Here is a 21,716-nt window from a genome sequence, read left to right on the forward strand (position 1 = left end):
AGGACCTGAGCTGAAATCAAGAGCCTGATGCTTAACCAACTGAGCCACCTAGGTGCCCCCTGAACTGTACACTTTTAAAAGGTGTATAGTTTGCCATGTCAGTTATATCACAATAAAACTGTTATAAAATAAATCCACATTGGAACTTCTGACATCAGTACTCAGTGATGATGGGAAGTAGATGGACACATGACATGGGGAGTAATTGGATCAGTGCAATATGAAAAATATAATCTGGCAAGAAACATTTCGTGTGGGGAAATGAAGATTTGGAACTGTACAAATTAGTAAGAATGGAAGGAAAACAGTTATGTCATAAACTGACATGATTTTTTTTCCTATGTAGATGGGATGAGTATATGTTGTAATGTAAGACCCAAAGAATGATTTAAAAATATAGTTTGTCTCAGGTGATCTTAGAACAATATTGTAAATTTTATGTACATTAAAATATAAAAGCATATAATCAACCATTTCAATTAAGTATTATTATCTATATAGTAGTCAACTGGAACTTCTTTTGTGGTATCATATAAAATTCTTAATGACAAATGGAGATAGTCATAAATTTCTGTGTGTATAGTCATAAATTTCTCTGTGTATATGTGTGTGTGTGAAAGAGAGAGTGTTTCAGTGTATTTGGAGAGTGGGAAATGGCAAAGTAGTTTGGAAAGAAGGAAGCTCGAGCTTTGCCTGAGGCTCACACATTACTCACCTATTGTAGAAATGAAGCATTCAAGGGTAAAACATTAAATCACTGAATATGACAGAGAGAATTTAATATTGTGGGGGCTCCATAGCTTGACAAAAATTTAAGAATAGAATAAGGTTGGAAACAAGGAAAAAGATCAGATTCACATTCCAATAGGATTCTTCATTCAAATTTTCTCTTTTCAAATAACTTCAAAACTTACTTGCATTTGAAGATCAAGTAGATATTCTCTCCTTGCAAGTTTCTCATGTCAAATCCAGGAGCAAACCTGTGTGACACACTGGCTGAACCAAACTTATTATGAAGCTGTTATGCCCCAGGGATATAATTTTTAGGCAGGAAATTAAATTTATGAACAGAAATTCAGTTGATTTTATTGATTATTTAAAATGTATTCCTTTCTAGAGAATCTGTATTTGTAGATAATCAGGATACAGATATTTATCACCCTATCCCCAAAATTGAATATAGATCTCATAATGATGGTGGACAAAACCAATGAGAAGAAAAATTAAAAACATAGTGATTAAGTATGCTGTAGTTTTTTTATCATTGAAATTAGTTTTGGTATTTGTAGGTAAAAATATAGCAATCAGGTTAGATTGTAATGTAGTTTATAAAATATAACCCAATATCTTGTTGGCCAAAAACACCGGTTTATTTCTTGTTTATACCACATGCCTAAAAAGAGACAGGCAGGTGGCAAAGGAATGGAGGCTAATGGAGGCCCCATTTCCATGCAATTATTCACGAGTGTCTAGACAGGGAGATGTGCACTGGCACTTAAAGTTTTAACAGTATACTGACAGCTATTTCTTATTCTCACTTTTTATTGGCCAATGGAATGGCCATGCTTATCTTAAAAAGAGTTGGGGAAATATAATCCCATTATGTTCCCAGAGGAAGGGAGCAGAGCTTAGAAGGTAAAGAGCATTAAAGAATACTCTTAATAGTTTCTGAGATCAAATTTTAATACACTAAATTGAGACTGAAAATAATTGTTCTTCTTGTAAAAATCTGAGAATTGCAGAATTTGAGGAATGTTTAAAAGTCACTGATAAAAGCTCACCATACCACCAAGACTATGATTAGAGTTAGGATTAGGTTTTCTGATAAGATCCAAAAGTAATTAAAACATCTACCATCTCTCTAATAAAGAAGCATTTTTATCCTATTTCAATTATAAAAAGAAAACATAATAAACATATTTAAATAACAAACTGTATTTCAGTTCTATTAACTGGTATAAGAACAAACTGCTACAAAAAGGAAACCTGGATAAAGTCTATCTCTGTTTATGGAGTATTGAGATACGTGATTCGCACAGAGATGGCTCATAGCAAATGCTAAGTAAAAGCTACAACTATAAATAAAACCTTTTAAACAAATTTATTCCTCACCTTATAAGCAATAACTAAGTGCTTTTTCAGGGTATTAATTTTCTATTGTTGCTGTAACAAACTATAAGCTTGGTAACTTAAAACAACACAAAGTTAGTATCTTTCAATTATAGAGGTCAAAACACCTAAAATTCATGTTTTGGCAGGCTATGTTGTGGAAGCCCTAGGACAGAGTTTCTTTTCTTGCCTTTTCCAGACTTTAGAGGCCTCCTGCATCTTTCACTCATAAATCCCTTCCTCCATTTTCAAGGACAGCCACGCAATATCTTCAAATCTCTCTGACCTCTGCTTCTGTCATCCTGCCCCTCTTCAACTCTGACTCTCCTGTCTCCCTCTTATCAGGGTCCTTGTGATGAGGATAACTTGTTGACAACATATTGAATTTCCTTATACTAGTTTTGTTTTTGAATTTTCAAAAAAGTTTACAAATTATTCAATTGAAATGTTTTCTCCAATTATAAAAAAGTTTTGCTAGAATTCTCATTTATGAGGTTATCAATTTTACCAGTCATAACCTTTCATTACAAGTTTTATACAAAGATTTAGATGTACACAGAAGGACTGACTAAATAAAGTTGATAATAATTGAATGTTGTATTTTCTTCTGATAAACCTTTTCATATCATTTTTAACGAGTCTGAAAGGAGATTTTTCTCTCAAAAACAAACAAGAAAAACAAAACTGGATCTAGTAGTTCTTTAGCAGAAATACCCGAGCTTCTCTATTAGCATAAGGGAAAGAAAAATACTTTAACGAATTAAGTGTCTCAACGATACAGAAAACCGAAGTCAACACTCTGAACAGTGGTTGGAACAAACTGGTAACAAGTGGCCAGTACTAGTCATTGAGGTAATATGTTTTCTGTATAATACTTTTTGTTGTAGCACACTTTATATTATTGCCTTGTTATCTGAGCGGATCATACTTCACACTAATAAAATTAAGGTGATGGACTCAACTTCCACAGATGCTGCAAGAATCACTTCTCCACAGACAGTGATTCTAGTAATCTGAGTATTAAAGAAGTAGAATGGAAAGTAGTTTTGGCATAAAATTATTTTGACTTGAAACTGTAATCTATATTAGCCTTATAGTAGTAGAGTTAGAAATAGGTTAAAAATGCATTTAGACCATAGGAGATGCTACGGTGACTTAATTCAGATTGACGGGTGATGGGTTTACGGTTGGTATTACTTTGAAAACAATACAGAATACACAACTCATCCCATCAGGCACTATGCAAAGTGGTAAATGATACAGGAACAAAGAGAAGTTTAAGACATTATTACGTGAATCTCTGAAATTTGTCACTCAGGAAGATGAGAGTAAGGAAGCTAAAGTATTTGGAGAATCATCAAAAATCTCAATGCTTCTGCATAGCCAAAGTATAATATAAATTAAGTCTGAAAATGCAGAAAGAGGTTTGGATCAACTTTAAACAGAAAAGAGTAAGTCTGAATTTTCCAAAAGTGTTGTTTATGGATAATGCATAGGACATGATTTTGTTAAGACATGATTTTAAAATGTAGGAATTTGTTTTGTGTGAATATACATTTTTGGCTATGCACCAACAATCAGTTAAGAATTACATGCATATTTTTCACACAGTTACTGGATTACACTGAGCACCAAAAAGCAACATGAATAAATTAAATTGAAGGATTTCTTCTTGTAAAAATATTGGAAAATTAGTAACCTCCTAAAATTATTGTGTAGTATATACTATTGATTTTTTTCTACATGGGGTTACTTTTAAACACTTAAATTTTCTAGTATTTGCATCAACTGTTCTTTTGTAAATAGTAAGAGATATTTGTTTTGTATTTAAAACACTGAGTTCAATTTATATATTCACATAAATGTATGCATATTGTATTACGAGACACACCACACAATAACTTCATGAATACTTAATGCTTTTTATTCAGAATGTACATAGATTTTGTAAAGTTCCCCCACTGCTGCATAAACAGTTCATAAAACCAGCATGATCTGACTGTACAAGTGCTTTTTAAAATTAACTTGATAGTAAATTTTAATTATTTATCCAAGCTGTATTATGAGCTTATATTTTGCTAGTAGTGTTTGATGGCAACATTGTGACTGGGCTTAAATTCTTATACAATATAAGTTATATAAAATAAAATATAGAATATATTTAGATTATTATGTCATCATGCTATGATTCTTGGTCCTTACTGCAAATAATTAATAAATGCATATTGCTAGAGTAATATGTATGGAAAATTTTTCTAATAGTATATGTATACTGACATCACACTGTAAAAAGAAAAAAAAGGGGGGGAAACCACTTAGCACTCTTATAAAAAGGCATCCTGATTGGGCATGATTACTTGAGCTATGCTTTCACTATTTTCTTTTCAGCTTGTTTACCATTAAGCAGGCAATTGGGTTATTTTGTGTGATAGATCTATTTCCTGACACAATGTCTACATCTTGTCAACAGCTCATTGAGTGAAGAAAACTGCATGACATACCAAAGAAGCTCATACACACACACACACACACACACACACACACACGACTTACATACACATGCAGCTTATAAAACTTAGTGATAAGGGTAACACTTGTACTTCTTCAGCAATAGTAAATGCTACCTAAATAATGACAAATTGCAATAATATGTGTAATGAACAAGGCTGTTACAGTTGACAACAAAGTGATGGCAGTGTTAGAGAAATGTTTCAAGAGAAGAAAATAACTAATTTAAGTGGAATCAAGTATCATAAAATGAGATATACTAGAATTCACAAAATAATACAACTTCAGTTAGTGATAACAATTTCTGGTAATATCTACTTGATAATGGAGTTTATTACACACGTTCTAATAGAAAGTCCTGCTGAATGCAGTTAAAAGCCATTTAAGCTGAACGGTGATGATTATATGTCATCATGCCTTCTGTTGGAGTTGATGGAAGATTAAAACCCAGGAAACACTGCATTTTCAATGAGAAAACTGACAGGGAGAGAATCCTTAGATATCTGCATTTAGACAGACTGCCCAACATTAAATTTCTGCCACTTATGCCCCATCCCCATTTGAATCCAAACCCTGAAAGCTAAAAAAATGTGTTTATGATTATAGAAATGCAGTAATAGAAGTTTTATGTTATTTCACACATTGGACAATAAATAATCACACTTGCAAATATTTGAAGACAATTTATAATCTTTATCAGCAGCTGATAATTAAAAGTAAATAACTAGATCATTTTTGTTTATTTTATTGCTTGACTAAATTTAATTTAATTTGGTTTTTGGGCTACATATAAAAATCTTAGTTTGAACCTCAAATTGAAAGAGAACATAATTGAAAACCAGTGATTCTTAAACTTTGGTGTACAGTGGAATCACCAGGAGGAGGGAGAGAGGGGTCTCTAAAATCTTGAGGGGCTCCTGGGTGGCTTAGTCAGTTAAGCGTCTGCCTCCGGCTTAGTTCATGATCTCAGGGTCCTGGGATCAAGCCCTGTGTCAGGCTCCCTGCTGAGCAGTCTGCTTTTCTCCCTCGGCCCCTACCCCAACTTGCATGCTCTCTCTCTCAAATAGATAAATCTTTACAAAAAAAATATTGATATTTGTTCTTGGCTTTTGCCTGCAGACATACAGACTTAACTGATATGGGCTATGACCTTGTCATCCATAGTTTTAGAAGTTCATTATATGATTTCAGTATTTAGTACCGTTTGGGAAGCTAAAGCCCTATTCCTTTGCAAAGACTGGTTTTGGAGTACCCAAAAGGAATTGAAAATTGAGAACAACACTGAAACATTCTGATATTACTATCAAACTGTACCTTAATGATCACTATCCCTTCTGAAACCCCATAACTATATTACCAGTGATGGGAGAGGCTTAAAATAATGATTTAAGCTCTGTTCATGACCTCAATCTAACAAAACCTCATATTTGGCCTTGACTATCTAGATCAAACCCAAATTAAGCTGCTACATGTAGTACATTACGTTCTAGCCAAAACTCAATGATTGTTGATCCTAGTTCAGAGTAATGATCAGGGAGTAGCAACCTGCACTGGGGAGTGGGCTTGACTCGCAGACCGGCACCCGCTGGAAAGCAGATTGAGACCGTGTGCCCGGGAATGTGCACGCAACCAGACTGAAAATCGGAGCTCCGGAGCGCGCATGAACCATACTGAAACAATGAGCTTGGGAGCACGCACGGGAACTAGGGCGGCTGGCAGTGTTAGAAGCACAAAGGACAGAGACATGCCAGCCCTGGAAGCAAGGGCTGGGAGAGTGGCTGTGGGGCGCACAACCTGGGATGCTGCAGGGTTTTTAGCAGGACCGACAGAAAGAGAGTTAAGTGGCCAGAAGAGCTCAGTGGAGAGCAGACTGTGATCTCTCTGTTCTGAGACAGAGGCTAGGATATGGCCACTGCTGCTCTGACTCTCAGAAGAGTCACAGAAAACCACCAGGGAAAGCCACCAGAGAACAAAAGCCCGGAAACAACGGTTCACATTGTGCCCATCCCCCCTCCCCCTCACAGGGGACAGGGCAACTCTACCCAAACAGGGTTGCCTGAGTATCAGCGCGGCAGGCCCCTCCCCCAGAAGGCAGGCTGAAAAATCAAGAAACCCACATCCCTAAGGTCCCTATAAAATAAGTGCACATTGCTTGGGTCCTGGTCTATAATTTGGGCTCTGTACATCCCTGCAACCTCTCCTCATCAGAATGACGAGGAGGAGAAATCCCCCTCAACAAAGAAAAGATACAGAGTCTGTGGCCTCTGCCACAGAACTAATGGATATGGATATAAACAAATTGGCAGAAATGGAGTTCAGAGTAACAATGGTCAAGATGATGTGTAGGCTTGAAAAAAATATAAACGAAAATATTAACAAGAATATAGAATCTTATCCAAGGGTGGAAATGAGAGCGAGTCTGGCAGAAATTGAAATGCTATCAATCAAATGCAGTCTAAATTAGATGCTCTGACGGCCAGGGTAAATGAGGCAGAAGAACGAATTAGTGAATTGGAATATGGGATGGTAGAAGAGAAGGAAAAAACGTAAACCTGGCTCAAAAAAATCCAATCTCAAGAATGTAGATTACAGGAGATTACTGACTCAATGAAACGTTCCAATGTCAGAATCATGGGCATCCCCAAGGGGGTAGAGAAAGAGAGAGGTGTAGAAGAGATATCCGAACAAATTGTAGCTGAGAACTTCCCTAATCTAGCAAAGGAAACAAGCATTCATGTCCAAGCAGCAGAGAGGACCCCTCCCAAGATCAATGAGAACAGACCTACATCACGTCACATCATAGTGCAATTTGCAAATATTAGATTCAAGGATACAGCCTTGAAAGCGGCCAGGGGGAAGAGAATCCTCATGTACAGAGGGAGGAACATCAGAATAACATCAGACCTGTCTACAGAAACCTGGCAAGCCAGGAAAGGTTGGCAAGGTATTTTCAGAGCTCTAACTGAGAAGAACATGCAGCCAAGGATCCTTTATCCAACAAGGCTGTCATTCAGAATTGATGGAGAGACAAGGACCTTCCAAGACCGGCAGAAACTGAAAGAATATGTGACCACCAAGCCAGCCTTACAAGAAGTATTAAGGGGGGTTCTATAAAAGTAAAAAGGTCCCAAGAATGATACAGAACATAAATTTATACTCTATAGAAACAAAGACTTCACAGGCAACAAGACATCATTAAAATCACATCTCTCAATAATCACTCTCAATGTGAATGGCCTAAATGCTCCCATAAATGCCACAGGGTTGCAGATTAGATAAAAAGACATGACCCATCCATTTACTGTCTGCAAGAGACTCATTTTGAACCTAAAGATACATCCAGACTGAAAGTGAAGGAATGGAAAACCATTTTTCATGCCAATGGACCTCAGAAGAAAGCTGGGGTAGCAATTCTCATATCAGACAGATTAGATTTTATTGGTCTCCAAAAATTGCTCTAACTACAGTTAGAGATACAGAAGGACACTATATTATTCTTAAAGGATGTATCCAACAAGTGGACATGACAATTATAAATATCTATGCCCCCAACAGGGGAGCAGCTAGATACACAAGCCAACTCTTAACCAGAATAAAGAGACATATAGATAATAATACATTAATAGTAGGGGACCTCAACACTCCACTCTCAGCAATAGACAGATCACCTAAGCAGAAAATCAACAAAGAAACAAGAGCTTTGCATGACATACTGGACCAGATGGACCTCATAAATATATACAGAACACTACACCCCAGAACAACAGAATACTCATTCTTTTTGAATGCACATGGAATGTTCGCCAGAATAGATCATATACTGGGTCACAAAACAGGTCTCAACCGATCTCAAAAGACTGAGATTATTCCCTGCATATTCTCAGACCACAATGCTTTGAAACTGGAACTCAATCGGAAGGAAAAATTTGGAAGAAACTCAAACACGTGGAAACTAAGAACCATCCTGCTCAAGAATGATTGGATAAACCAGCTAATTAAAAAGGAGATTAAGCAATTTTTGGAGACCAATGAAAATGAAAACACATTGGTCCAAAACCTATGGGACACTGCAAAGGCAGTCCTAAGGGGAAAATACATAGCCATCCAAGCCTCACTCAAAAGAATAGAAAAATCAAAAATGCAGTTTTTATATTCTCACCTCAAGAACCTGGAGCTGGAACAGAAGAACAGGCATAAGCCATGCATGAGAAGGCAGGTGATCAAGATTAGAGCAGAGATCAATGAAGTAGAAACCAGGAGCACAGTAGAGCAGATCAACAGAACTAGAAGCTGGTTCTTTGAAAGAATAAATAAGATCAATAAGCCACTGGCTAGAGTTATTCAAAAGAATAGAGAAAGGACCCAAATTAATAAAATTATGAATGAAAGGGGAGAGATCACGACCAACACCAATGAAATAGGAAGGATCACTAGAAACTTTTATCAACAACTTTAGGTCAATAAATTAAACAACCTGGGAGAAATGGATGCCTTCCTAGAAACCTATAAACTACCAAGACTGAAACAGGAAGAAATTGATTATTTAAACAGATCGATTAATTATGAAGAGATTTAAGCAGTGATCAAAATCCTCCCAAAAACAAGAGTCCAGAGCCTGATGGATTCACCGGGGAATTGTACCAAACATTCAAAGAAGAAATAATACCTATTCTCCTGAAGCTGTTTCAAAAAATAGAAGAGAAGGAAAACTACCAAACTCATTCTATGAGGCCAGTATTACCTTGATTCCCAAACCAAGCAAAGACCCCATCAAAAAGGAAAAATACAGACCGATATCCCTGATGAATATGGATGCCAAAATTCTCAACAAGATCCTAGCTAATAGGATCCAACAGTACATTAAAAGGATTATCCATCATGACCAAGTGGGATTCATCCCTGGGATGCAAGGGTGGTTCAACATTTGCAAATCTATCAGTATAATACATCATATCAACAATAAAGAGTCAAGAACCATATAATCCTCTCAATAGATGCAGAAAAAGTATTTGACAAAATACAGCATCCTTTCCTGATTAAAACCCTTCAGAGTGCAGGGATAGAAGGTACATTCCTCAATCTCATAAAAACCATCTATGAAAAGCCTACAGCAAATATCATTCTCAATGGGGAAAAGCTGGAAGCCTTTCCCTTAAGATCAGGAACACGACAAGGATGCCCACTCTCGCCATTATTATTCAACATAGTACTAGAAGTCCTTGCAACAGCAATCAGACAACAAAAAGGAATAAAAGGTATCCAAATTGGCAAAGAAGAAGTCAAACTGTCTCTCTTCGCAGATGAGATGATACTCTATATGGAAAACCCAAAAGAATCCACTCCCAAACTACTAGAAGTTATAGAGCAATTCAGTAATGTGGCAGGATACAAAATCAATGCTCAGAAATCAGTTGCATTTCCATACACAAACAATGAGACTGAAGAAAGAGAAATTAGGGAATCCATTCCATCTATAATAGCACCAAAAATCATACGATACCTCAGAATTAACTTAACCAGAGAGGTAAAGGATCTATATTCTAGAAAGTATAGATCACTCTTGAAAGACATTGAAGAAGACACAAAAAGATGGAAAAATATTCCATGCTCATGGATCAAAAGAATAAACATAGTTAAAATGTCTATGCTACCCAGAGCAATCTATACTTTCAATGCCATCCTGATCAATATACCAATGACATTTTTCAAAGAACTGGAACAAACAGCCCTTAAATTTGTGTGGAACCAGAAAAGGCCCCGAATCACCAAGGAATTGTTGAAAAGGAAAAACAAAGCTGGGGCATCACATTGCTGGATTTCAAGCTATACTACAAAGCTGTGATTACAAAGACAGCATGGTACTGGCACAAAAACAGACACACAGACCAATGGAACATAAAAGAGAACCCAGAAATGGACCCTCGGCTCTATGGGCAACTAATCTTTGACAAAGCAGGAAAAAATATCTAGTGAAAAAAAGACAGTCTCTTCAATCAATGGTGCTGGGAAAATTGGACAGCTATATGCAAAAGAATGAAACTGGACCACTCTCTCACACCATACAGAAAGATAAACTCCAACTGGATGAAAGACCTCAATGTGAGACAGAAATCCATCAAAATCCTAGAGAAGAACATAGGCTGCAACCTCTCTGACATCGGCCACAGCAACTGTTTTCATGACACATCTCCAAAGGCAAGAGAAACAAAAGATAAAATGAACTTTGGGACTTCATCAAGATAAAACGCTTCTGCACAGCCAAGGAAACAGTCAAAAAAACTAAGAGGCAGCCCACGGAATGGGAGAAGATATTTGCAAATGACACTACAGATAAAAGACTAGTATCCAAGATCTACAAAGAACTTCTCAAACTCAATACATGAGAAACAAATAATCAAATCAAAAAATGGGCAGAAGATATGAACAGACAGTTTTCCAATGAAGACATATAAATGGCTAACAGACACATGAAAAAATGTTCAAAATCATTAGCCATCAGGGAAATTCAAATCAAAACCACACTGAGATACCACCGTATGCCAGTTAGAATGGCAAAAATGGACAAGGCAAGAAACAACAATTGTTAGAGAGGATGTGGAGACAGGGGATCCCTCTTACACTGTTGGTGAGAATGCAAGTTGGTTCAGCCACTTTGGAAAACAGTGTGGAGGTCCCTTAAAAAGTTAAAAATTGAGCTACCCTATGATCCAGCAAATGCACTACTGGGTATTTACTCTAAAGATACAGACGTAGTGAAGAGAAGAGCCATATGCACCCCAATGTTCACAGCAGCATTGTCCACAAAAGCTAAATTGTGGAAGGAGCCGAGATGCCCTTCAGCAGATGACTGGATTAAGAAGATGTGGTCCATATATACAATGGAATATTACTCAGCCATCAGAAAGAACGATTACCCAACATTTACAGCAACATGGAACCGACTGGAGGAGATTATGCTAAGTGAAATAAGTCAAACAGAGAAAGACAATTATCATATGGTTTCACTCAATTACGGAACATAAGAAATAGCAGGAAGATCGGTAGGAGAAGGAAGGGAAGAATGAAGGGGGTTAAATAGAAGGGGAAATAACTATGAAAGACTATGCACTCTGGGAAACAAACTGAAGGCTTCAGAGGGTAGGGGGGCGGGGGATTGGGATAGGCCGGTGATGGGTATTAAGGAGGGCACATATTGCAGGGAGCACTGGGTGTTATACGCAAATAATGAATCATGGAACACTACATCAAAAACTAAGGATGTACTGTATGGTGACTAACATAACATAATAAAAATTATTATTGGAAAAAACCATAATAAAAAATTATTATTAAAAAAAAAAACCAAAGAAACAAAGTAATGACCAGGAGCAGACATGATGGAAAGACAGAAACTAATAATCCTTATAAAAATAGTAATAATAATCCTTGATCACACTGCTGTGTGGTTTCCTTCTTACATTGTTCTCATAGCAACATCATGTATTAGAACTAAATTCCCCAGTATTTGATAGATAAAAAATGGATATTTTGGAGAGTTAACTATCTTCAAAGTGTGGGTTTAGGCATGAATAAAAACATTCTGACTCAAAAGACTTTGATCTTTTTAACTTGTGGATTTTCATTTTAGTTCCTTCTAGAATGTAATAAATCATAAAAGTGATTGAGATGTAGAATTAAAAGAACAATTTGGATCATAGTGCCATAAACCATAGGATAGATGGGTCTCTTGTAGTCAAAGATGTGGAGGAGAAAAAACATATATGTGAATGGATCTGATTAACACAAAGTCTTGACACTGCCCTTAATAACTCAACATCCAAATTAATGCAATTGCTTGAAACTAATGTAACTGAAATCTTGTGGGGTAAACAAATCAACATATATAATATATATTTATATATATTAATAATATATAATAATGTTTTATATTATATATATTATATATATTATATATTAATATATAATATATATATTATGATGGGGAGTCTATTTGCATTTACTATATTATATTATATATTATATTATATAATATTATATATATATATATATATATATTATGATGGGGAGTCTATTTTCATTTACTAAATACCCTGTAATTTCCTATATGATACAATTCAAGTTTCATCTTAAAAGCTCAATGAAAGCCCTTAACACTCTGACCCTAACTTACCTTACAAAATATATTTGGACTGTGTGGCATGTCTCTTAAAAAACTATGAACCTGCATATCTCTGCTCATAATAATTTCTCTGTTCATATTATTTTCTAATGCTCCCTCCCCATCTCAGCTTAGAAATATAACGTTCCTTTTTTCTAAATGTAAATGTTACTTCAGCAAATTCTTCCAGGTCAAGACAGAAGTAAGCATTGCCCTCTTTAACCTTCATCCATCCCCTTGAAGCTCTTCCCTTAAGTAAATGGGAGCATTAGCAACTTTTTGAGCACAGAACCTTGAAAGAAAAAAGACTGCCTTGAAATCCTAGCTGGACAATTTATTAGGTACTTGATTTTGGCTACATTGCTTCAACTAAATACATTGTACTTTCCCCATAGAAAATTAGGAGTTAGTATTTTATAAAGATGTTGGAAAAAATAAATAAGGCATATAAAGTACACATTCCATTATGCATATCAGCCTCAGTTTAATATATATTTTTTAGCCTTATAGTAAAGTCAACTTTTGAGATTTACCTTTACTATATACATTCTATTAGACATAAAATTATAAATAAAATATATGAATGTACTTAAAACATTTCTGAATCTATATTTTCAATTTGTTTCATTTGTTGGAAGAAATAAATTCCATAGTATTAGCATTTCTTTCAATCACCAAGATGTGATCTGTTTTCCAATATTGAGAGATTTTCTAACAAGTTCATATTCATATTCTATTACCTTTCATTTATGTACACACACACACACAAATCCTGCTGTCCTTTCCAAGTTTGGCAACATTGCTAAACTAAAGCAACTCCTGTGCTTATGGACCAAATTCAAATTCCCTATTTTACTGACTGCTTAATTCCTGCAAAATTAAGCCACCTGCTTACTTAGTACAACATTACATTAACTCATTTTGATTATACTGCAGACTGCAAGTGCCAATGTAAATAGTGACTAGGCACATCTCCAAAATATTTTCTAGCAGCATATTCTGTGCTCTGTGGACACTTTTAACTGACCTACGTGTTGATAATCATTCAATAGGCAGTAAAAATGTTAGCATAAAATAAATACTCAAAAAAGAGGGAAAGCAACAAACACAAGTTATCCAGCAATAATAAGGAAATTTATATGGAAGCTGGAATTCAGTATGTGGAATCATACCATCACACTCCCCAAGGACAAAAATAAAAATGCATCACAAAATGATCTCCACTTGTAGTTATGTACTTCTTCTTTGATCAACTTGATTAGAACAATACATAATCAGAGGTTACACACACATACAAGCACAAATTCAATAATCCTGGATTTTCATGACCTAAATTCATCAACATATTGCCAAATTATCTCATTTCTTCTAGCTGTTAGAAAATATGTACCCCACATACAGAATGTACTTCTTGACTGACTTACATTTCAAGAAATTTTAGGAACTATCTATATTATATTCTTTCAAATTTCCCCTCACTCTCTCTAAATTGCCTTTAACAGTTTAAAGATATCATCTTATATACACATATATAAAATGTATACATCATAAATACATGCCTGCATACATATATAGATCTTTTTGTAGACACACATATACATACATGTATATGTCATATATGGATACATATATGTATGTGTGTATATCTGTGTGTGTGTGTGTATCATTATCTGTGAAAATGGCAGAGTAGGAAGCACCAGGAATGTGTCTCCCTACTGAGATAACATTGCAATGGCAGAACCTGCCTGATGTAACTATATTAGAACCTGAGTTTACTGAAGGCTTACAATTTCCAAATGAAGGCTTATATGGTAAACTGAAGTTAATTTCAGTCAATTTCAGCTCTTAGCACAGTAGCACCTACCCATCTCGAACCCCTCTGGCCATAGCAGCAGCTCAGCATGTTCCAGAAGTGGCTTGGCCACATAGCTTGTGGGAGCCAGGGTGGGCAAAAAGGACCCTGTCCTCCAAATATCAAGTATCTCTGCTGTGACTGCTGATTACTGCTTCTGATCTCAAAGAAGTAGAGAAATGTTATCAAAATTAAGAAAAAAGAAAGAGGGAAGGAAGGAAGGAAGGAAGGAAGGAAGGAAGGAAGGAAGGAAGGAAGGAAGGAAGGAAAAGGGAAAGAAGGAAATAAAGAAATGGTTGTTAAATACTGACTGAAGATATACCTTATTATCAAATATACTAAAGCATACAGTGTAGAAAACATTTATGCAAAATCTAAAGGACAATACCAAGCAAACAAAGAAATGTACTATTGTGAGCAAACATTCTATTCAACAATTAATACTATGTGGTTCAGCTTCCTCTCATTATCTGTAGAATTGATTCCATACTTTATTCGGACACTCCTCACATATTTCAAATCACACTTATCACTGTCTTGTTAGACAATTTCCTTTCCCACATAAATTTCCTTGTTTATTCATTTCCTCTCTTCTAAAATGTTTTACATCTTAAGTATAATGTTTTCCACAGCTTAAGTACAAATACCTTCTTTAGTCCTCCTGTTACAAAAAGCCCCGTAATAAACTCATATTAATTTCCATGTTTTAGAATTTTATCTTTTATTTGAAAAAGAGAGCGCATGACAGAGGATGAGGATGGGGGGAGGGGCAGAGGGAGAAGGAGAAGCAGACTCTCCAGGGAAGCAGACTCCCCACTGAGCAAGGGGTCTGATGTGGGGCTCTATTCCAGGACCTTGAGAACATGACCTGAGCCAAAGGCAGACACTTAACCAACTAAGCCACCCAGGCACCCCTTGTTTCCATTTTTTAATTATGGTAGAATTACATAATATCCACCATTTTAACCATTTATAAGTATATAATTTAGTAACATCAAGCACATGAACAATGTTGTGTGACCATTACCATTATCTTCTTCAATAATTTTTTTATCATCCTAAATAAAAACTCTGTATTCTTTAAGCATTAACTTATTATTCCCCTTTCCATTTAGCCCATAGTAACTTCTATTCTACTTTTTGTATTTATGAATTTGACCACTCTAAGAATCCCCTACAAGGAAAATCATACAATGTTTATCTTTTTGTGACTGACTTCACTTATTTTAAGTCTTCGAGGTTTATCCGTATTGTAACATGTGTCAGAATTTCCTTCATTTTTAAGCCTGAATAATATTCCATTGAGAGTACATACCACATCTTGTTTATCCATTCATCATTCAGTGGACACTTGGATTGCTTCCCTTCCACTTTTTCACTTTGTGAATAATGTTGTTATGATTAGTTATAGAAGTATCTGTGTGAGTCCCTGTTTTCAATTTTGGGGTACATGCCCCAAAGTGGTATTAATAGATCAAATGACTAATTATATTTTAATTTTTTGAGGACCATCATACTGTTTTCCACAATTTGCATCATTTTATAGTCCCACTAGTAACAGTGCATGAGGGTTCCAATTTTCTACACCTTTACCACAGTTGTTGGTTGTTTTTTTTTTTAAATAATAGTCATCCTAGTGAGTATAAAGTGGTATCTCACTGCGGCTTGATTTGTATTTCCCTAATGATTAGTGATGTTGAGCATTTTCTGTCATGACCATTCACATACATTATTTTGATAAATGTCTACTCAGTCATCGCCAATTTTTAAAAAATTGTGGCAAAGAATATATAATATTTCTCACCTTACCCCCTTCTAAATGTATAGCTTAGTAATGTTAAGTATATTCACATTAGCCCCTGGTGTGATTCCATTCTGCATGGCTGTTCTGTGGAATAGTAGTCATTTGTCTCCATCCACCTTCTCTCCCACCCAAGTGTGCAAGATTTGATGGACATGGACATGAGCCCCCGGAGGCCCCAGAACTATCTTTTTGGTTGTGAACTAAAGGCTGACAAAGATTGTCACTAAGGTGGATAATGATGAAAATGAGCACCAGTTATTTTTAAGAACAGTCAGTTTAGGAGCCGGTGCAAAGGATGAATTGCACATTGTTGAAGCAGAGGCAATTAAAGTCACACTGGCAACTCTGAAAATGTCTGTACAGCCAACGGTTTCCCTTGGGGGCTTTGAAATAACACCACCTGTGGTCTTACAGTTGAGATGTGGTTCAGGGCCTGTGCATATTAGTGGACAGCACTTAGTAGCCCTGGAAGAAGATGCAGAGTCGGAAGAGGAAGAGGAAGAGGATGTGAAACTCCTTAGTATACCCAGAAAGAGTTCTGTCCCTGGAAGTGGTAGCAAGGTTCCACAGAAAAAAGTAAAACTTGCTGCTGATGAAGATGATAATGATGAGGAAGCTGAAGAAAAGGCTCCAGTAAAGAAATCTATAGGAGATAATCCAGCCAAAAATGCACAAAAATCAAACCAGAATGGAAAAGACTCAAAACCGTCAATAAGAAGATCAAAAACATCAAGAATATTTCAAAAAATAGGAAAAGACTTCCAAAACACCAAAAGGACCTAGTTCTGTAGAAGACATTAAGGCAAAAATGCAAGCAAGAACAGAAAAAGGTGGTTCTCTTCCCATAGTGGAAGCCAAGTTCATCAATTATCTGAATAATTGCTTCCAGATGACTGACCAAGAGGCTATTGAAGATCTCTGGCAGTGGAGGAAGTCTCTTAAAGAAAATAGTTTAAACAGTTTGTTAACATTTTCAGTCTTATTTCATTTCTGTAACAGTTGGTATCTGGCTATCCTTTTTATAATGCAGAGTGGAACTTTCCCCACCGTGTCTGTAAATGTTGTCCAGGTTCCATTACCAAGAATGTGTTGTCCAAAATACCTGTTTAGTTTTTAAAGATGGAACACCACGTTTTGCTTGGTTTTAAGTATGCATGGAATGTTATGATAGGATATAGTAGTAATGGTCAGACAAATGGAAATGGTGGGGAGACAAAAATACACATGTGAAATAAACTCAGTATTTTAATAAGGTAAAAAGAAAATATATTCACATTAGTGTGCAACAGATTTCCAGAACCTTTTCATTTGCAACACTGAATCTATAACCACAAAATACTAACTACCCTTTTCCATATCCCTATCCCTTGGCAACCAACTTTCTACTTGATGTTTCTTTTTTTTTTTTTTTTTAAGATTTTATTTATTTGTCAGAGAGAGAGCATGCGTGAGAGAGAGCACATGCAGGGGGAGCAGCAGGCAGAGGGAGAAGCAGACTCCCCACTGAGCAGGGGGCCCAATGCAGGACTCGATCCCAGGACCCCGGAATTATGACCTGAGCCCAAGCAGACGCTTAACCAACTGAAGCACCCAGGCATTCCCTACTTTATGTTTATGATTTTTTTTCTATTTTAGACACTTATGAGAAAAATGATATGGTTCTCTGTCCTTTTGTGATTAACTTATCCTACTTAACTGAATATCTTAAGGATCATCAATGTTGTAGTATGTTACAGGATTTCCTTCTTTTTTAAGGCTTCGTAATATTCCTGTGTGTGTTTGTGTGTGTGTGTACACATATATATACACCACATATTTTCTTTTTTTAATATTTTAATTAATTAATTAATTAATTAATTAATTGGAAAGGGAGAGAGAGAGAGGAGCAGAGGAAGAAGGACAAGCAGACTCTGTGCCCAGCACAGAGCCTGACACAGGGCTCAATTTCATGACTCTGAGATCTTGACCTAGCCAAAATCAAAAGTTGGACCCTTAACTGACTGAGCCATTCAGGTGCCCCTTACATTTTCTTTATCCATTCATCTGTTAATGAATATTTGGGTTGCTTCTACCCTTTGGATATTGTGGATAATACTACAATGAACATAAGTATACAGATACTCCTCAAGATCCTGCTTTGAATTCTTTATATACCCAGAAGTAGGATTGCTGGATCATATAGTTATTCTATTATTTTTAAAAAATTGTTGAGGAAACTTCATACTGTTTTCCATAATGGCTTTAACATTTTACATTCCCATCAACAGTGCACAAGGGTTCCTATGTCTCTGTATTTTCACCAACACTTACTAATTTCTGTCCTTTTGATAACAGCTTTCCAATGGGTGTGAGGTAATTATCAGTAATGTTGGTGATATTAGTAACGTCAAGCCTCTTTTCATGTGCTTAAAGATCACTTGTGTATCTTTTTTGGAGAATAAGTATTCAAGTTGTATGCCTATTTTTTAAGTGAGTTAATTTGTTGTTGTTGTTGTTGAGTTGTAGAAGTTCCTTATATATTCTATATATTAATCCCTTATCAGATAAATAAGATTGACAATTATTTTTTCCCATCTGTAAGTTGCCTTTTCATTCTGTTGTTTCCTTTAATACACAGGAGTTTTAAAGTTTGCTGTAGGCCACTTTTTAAAAAGTTTGTTGCCTGTGCTTTTGGTGTCATATTCAAGAAATCACTGGCAAATCAAATGTCCTGAAATTTTTCCCTAGATTTTCTTATAGGAGTTTTATAGTTTTAGTCTTACATCTTTGATCCATTTTGAGTTAATTTTTGTGCATGGTATTAGCTAAGGGTCCTAATTCATCCTTCTGCATAGGGATATCTGTTTTTCCCAGCACCCTTTGTTGAAGAGATGATTCTTTCCCCCATTGAATCATCTTGACACCCTTTTCAAAAATCATTTGTTCTTATATGCAAAGGTTCATTTCTGGACTTTCTTTTCTGTTTCAATAGTTCTATATATCTGCCTTTATGCTAATAAAACATAATCTTAATTGCTTTTGCTTTGTAATGTGTTTTGAAACCAGTTAATATAAATCCTCCAGCTTTGTTCTATTCAAGTTTGTTATGGCTATTCAGAGTCCCTTGACATTCCATATTATAGGATGTTTTACTCTTTTTCCACAAAAAAGAAATTGCCATTGGGATTTTGTTAGGGATTACAGAGAATCTTTGGATCCCTTCCATTAGTATAGACATTTTAAGACTTTAAGTGTTCCAATATACAAACATGGAATGTCTTTCATTTCAGCTATGAAGAATCAGTGAACTCTCACATTCTTTGCTGTCTGATTTCATACAGGAAGGACATTCTCTCCTCAGTCTTGTCAATATTGTTTCAGTGCTTCTGAGTATCTTACCTCTCCATATAAATGTGAATTAAAAATAAATAAAAATAAACTTGAGAATTAGTCAATATCCATACAATAACTTTATGGAATTTTGATTGGGTTTCACTGAATCTATAGATAAAGTTGAGAAGAATTGAGATCTTAACAATATTGAATCTTCCCATCCATGAAAATCTCTTAATTTATTTATATTCTTTGATCTCCCTCATCATAGTTTTTATTTTCCTCATTTAGATTTTGTACATATTTTGTTGGTTTTATACCTATGTATTTCCTTTATTTTGGTGCTAACGTAATTTGTATTATGTTTTTAAATTCAAATTCTAATTGTTCAATTGTTCAATGCTTGTTTTAAAACTTGTTATAAAAACCCAACCTTAGTTTAACATTGTATTATCCAAACTAAATAGAATTCTTAATTCCACAGGTTTTTTTTGTTGATTCATTGAGATTTTCTACCTAATCACGTTATCTGTGTACATAAACAGTTTTCTTTTTCCCCTCCTTATTTGTATACCTTTCATTTTATTTTCATGTCTTACGGCATTAGCTAGAACATCCAACACACAAAGTCTGCCTCTAAGAATTCGTCAGTTACTATGTAAATGGTCTATCAAGGTTACTGGATTCAGCAGCTTCTGCTTTAGAAGAGCTCATCTCTCTCTCTTTCTCTTTCTCCTGTTCCCAAATTTTCAGAGTGGTAGTTTCTTCTGTGACCAAGAGCCTAATGTCCCCTGAGCTTGACTAAATTTTAGACAGATTTCTTCCTGATTATAGATTCCTGAACTCCCTTTCCTTGAACTATTTACTTTAGAATATTCACAACTGCCAATTCTTGTTTTGTCCCTTTGTAATTACCGTAAATCCTCTTCCAAACTCTTGCATATTTTATGACCCAGTAATGTCCTTCTTAAAGACCTGGGAATCATCTCTTTGAAATATAAATATCAAAAGAGGTCGGACGCTATCTCTCATTTTCTGAAGAAGGGTACAGAGTATAACTTTGATGGCTGTCAAACAGCAAACTCAGAATGCCTGATTACACAGAAAAATATTGGCACTCAGAATAATTTAATGTGCCCACCATATCCCACTGATTAACCTCTTCTAGTACTTTTACTCTATGAATAATATCCTTCAGGTTTTTCACTTGCTCACCCTAGTACTTAAAAATTCTGCTTTCTGTTTCAGTGGAGTTGAATTTAGTCTCTCTCCCCTACTGCAATAATTTTAAAGAAAGTCTTCCTTGCTTGTTTAATTCTGCACAGAATTTTTGTTTTGACACCTTTGACCTCAATATTCCAACAAATCTAAGAAAAATCACTGGTTTTCAACTGTTCAGCTTTCTTTTGTTGTTGTGAAGGCAGAACTTATGACTTGCAAACTTTTCAAATGTTGGAATACGAAGAGGAAGTCTAGATAGACTAATCCTTAATTTCAAACTTCCTAAGCAGCAAGGAACTGAGGGAATGATTTGTGTGTCTTTCTTCAACTGAGGGAATGATTTGTGTGTCTTTCTTAGTATACTCAAGTAGTAATGTGACCAGAAGAGATTCTAGGAAATATATTTGAGTCCTGGGAATTCTCTGGATCATCTTCTGTTAAACCCTAATAGATTTTGCATCAATAAAGCAAATGGAGACTGATATTATTATAAATTTGACCTAATTTGTATTTTCAGATTAATGAAACCCATAGAATGTTAACACTTTTAGTTCATATTTTATTTTTGTATTTTCTCGCATTTTATCAAACATGGTGAATGGGCCAACACTTGTTGCCTTTGCTATCTACTTACATGCCTTAAATAGTTAATTGGATTGACTCAATCAGTTAGTTCATAGTTCACTGATGTTTATAACTTCTATTAAAACACAAAGATATCCTAAAATATGAATTTCTGGAAATGAATATTA

General features: G+C 35.4%; 1 pseudogene; it reads left to right on the forward strand.

Moving 5' to 3' along the window:
- Positions 1-3,284: 3,284 nt before the first annotated feature.
- On the forward strand, positions 3,285-17,548 carry LOC113251110 (nucleophosmin-like; annotated as a pseudogene).
- The last annotated feature ends 4,168 nt before the right edge of the window (positions 17,549-21,716 follow it).

This window comes from Ursus arctos, unplaced genomic scaffold (genome assembly GCF_023065955.2).
Source record: "Ursus arctos isolate Adak ecotype North America unplaced genomic scaffold, UrsArc2.0 scaffold_10, whole genome shotgun sequence".
NCBI lineage: Eukaryota > Metazoa > Chordata > Mammalia > Carnivora > Ursidae > Ursus > Ursus arctos.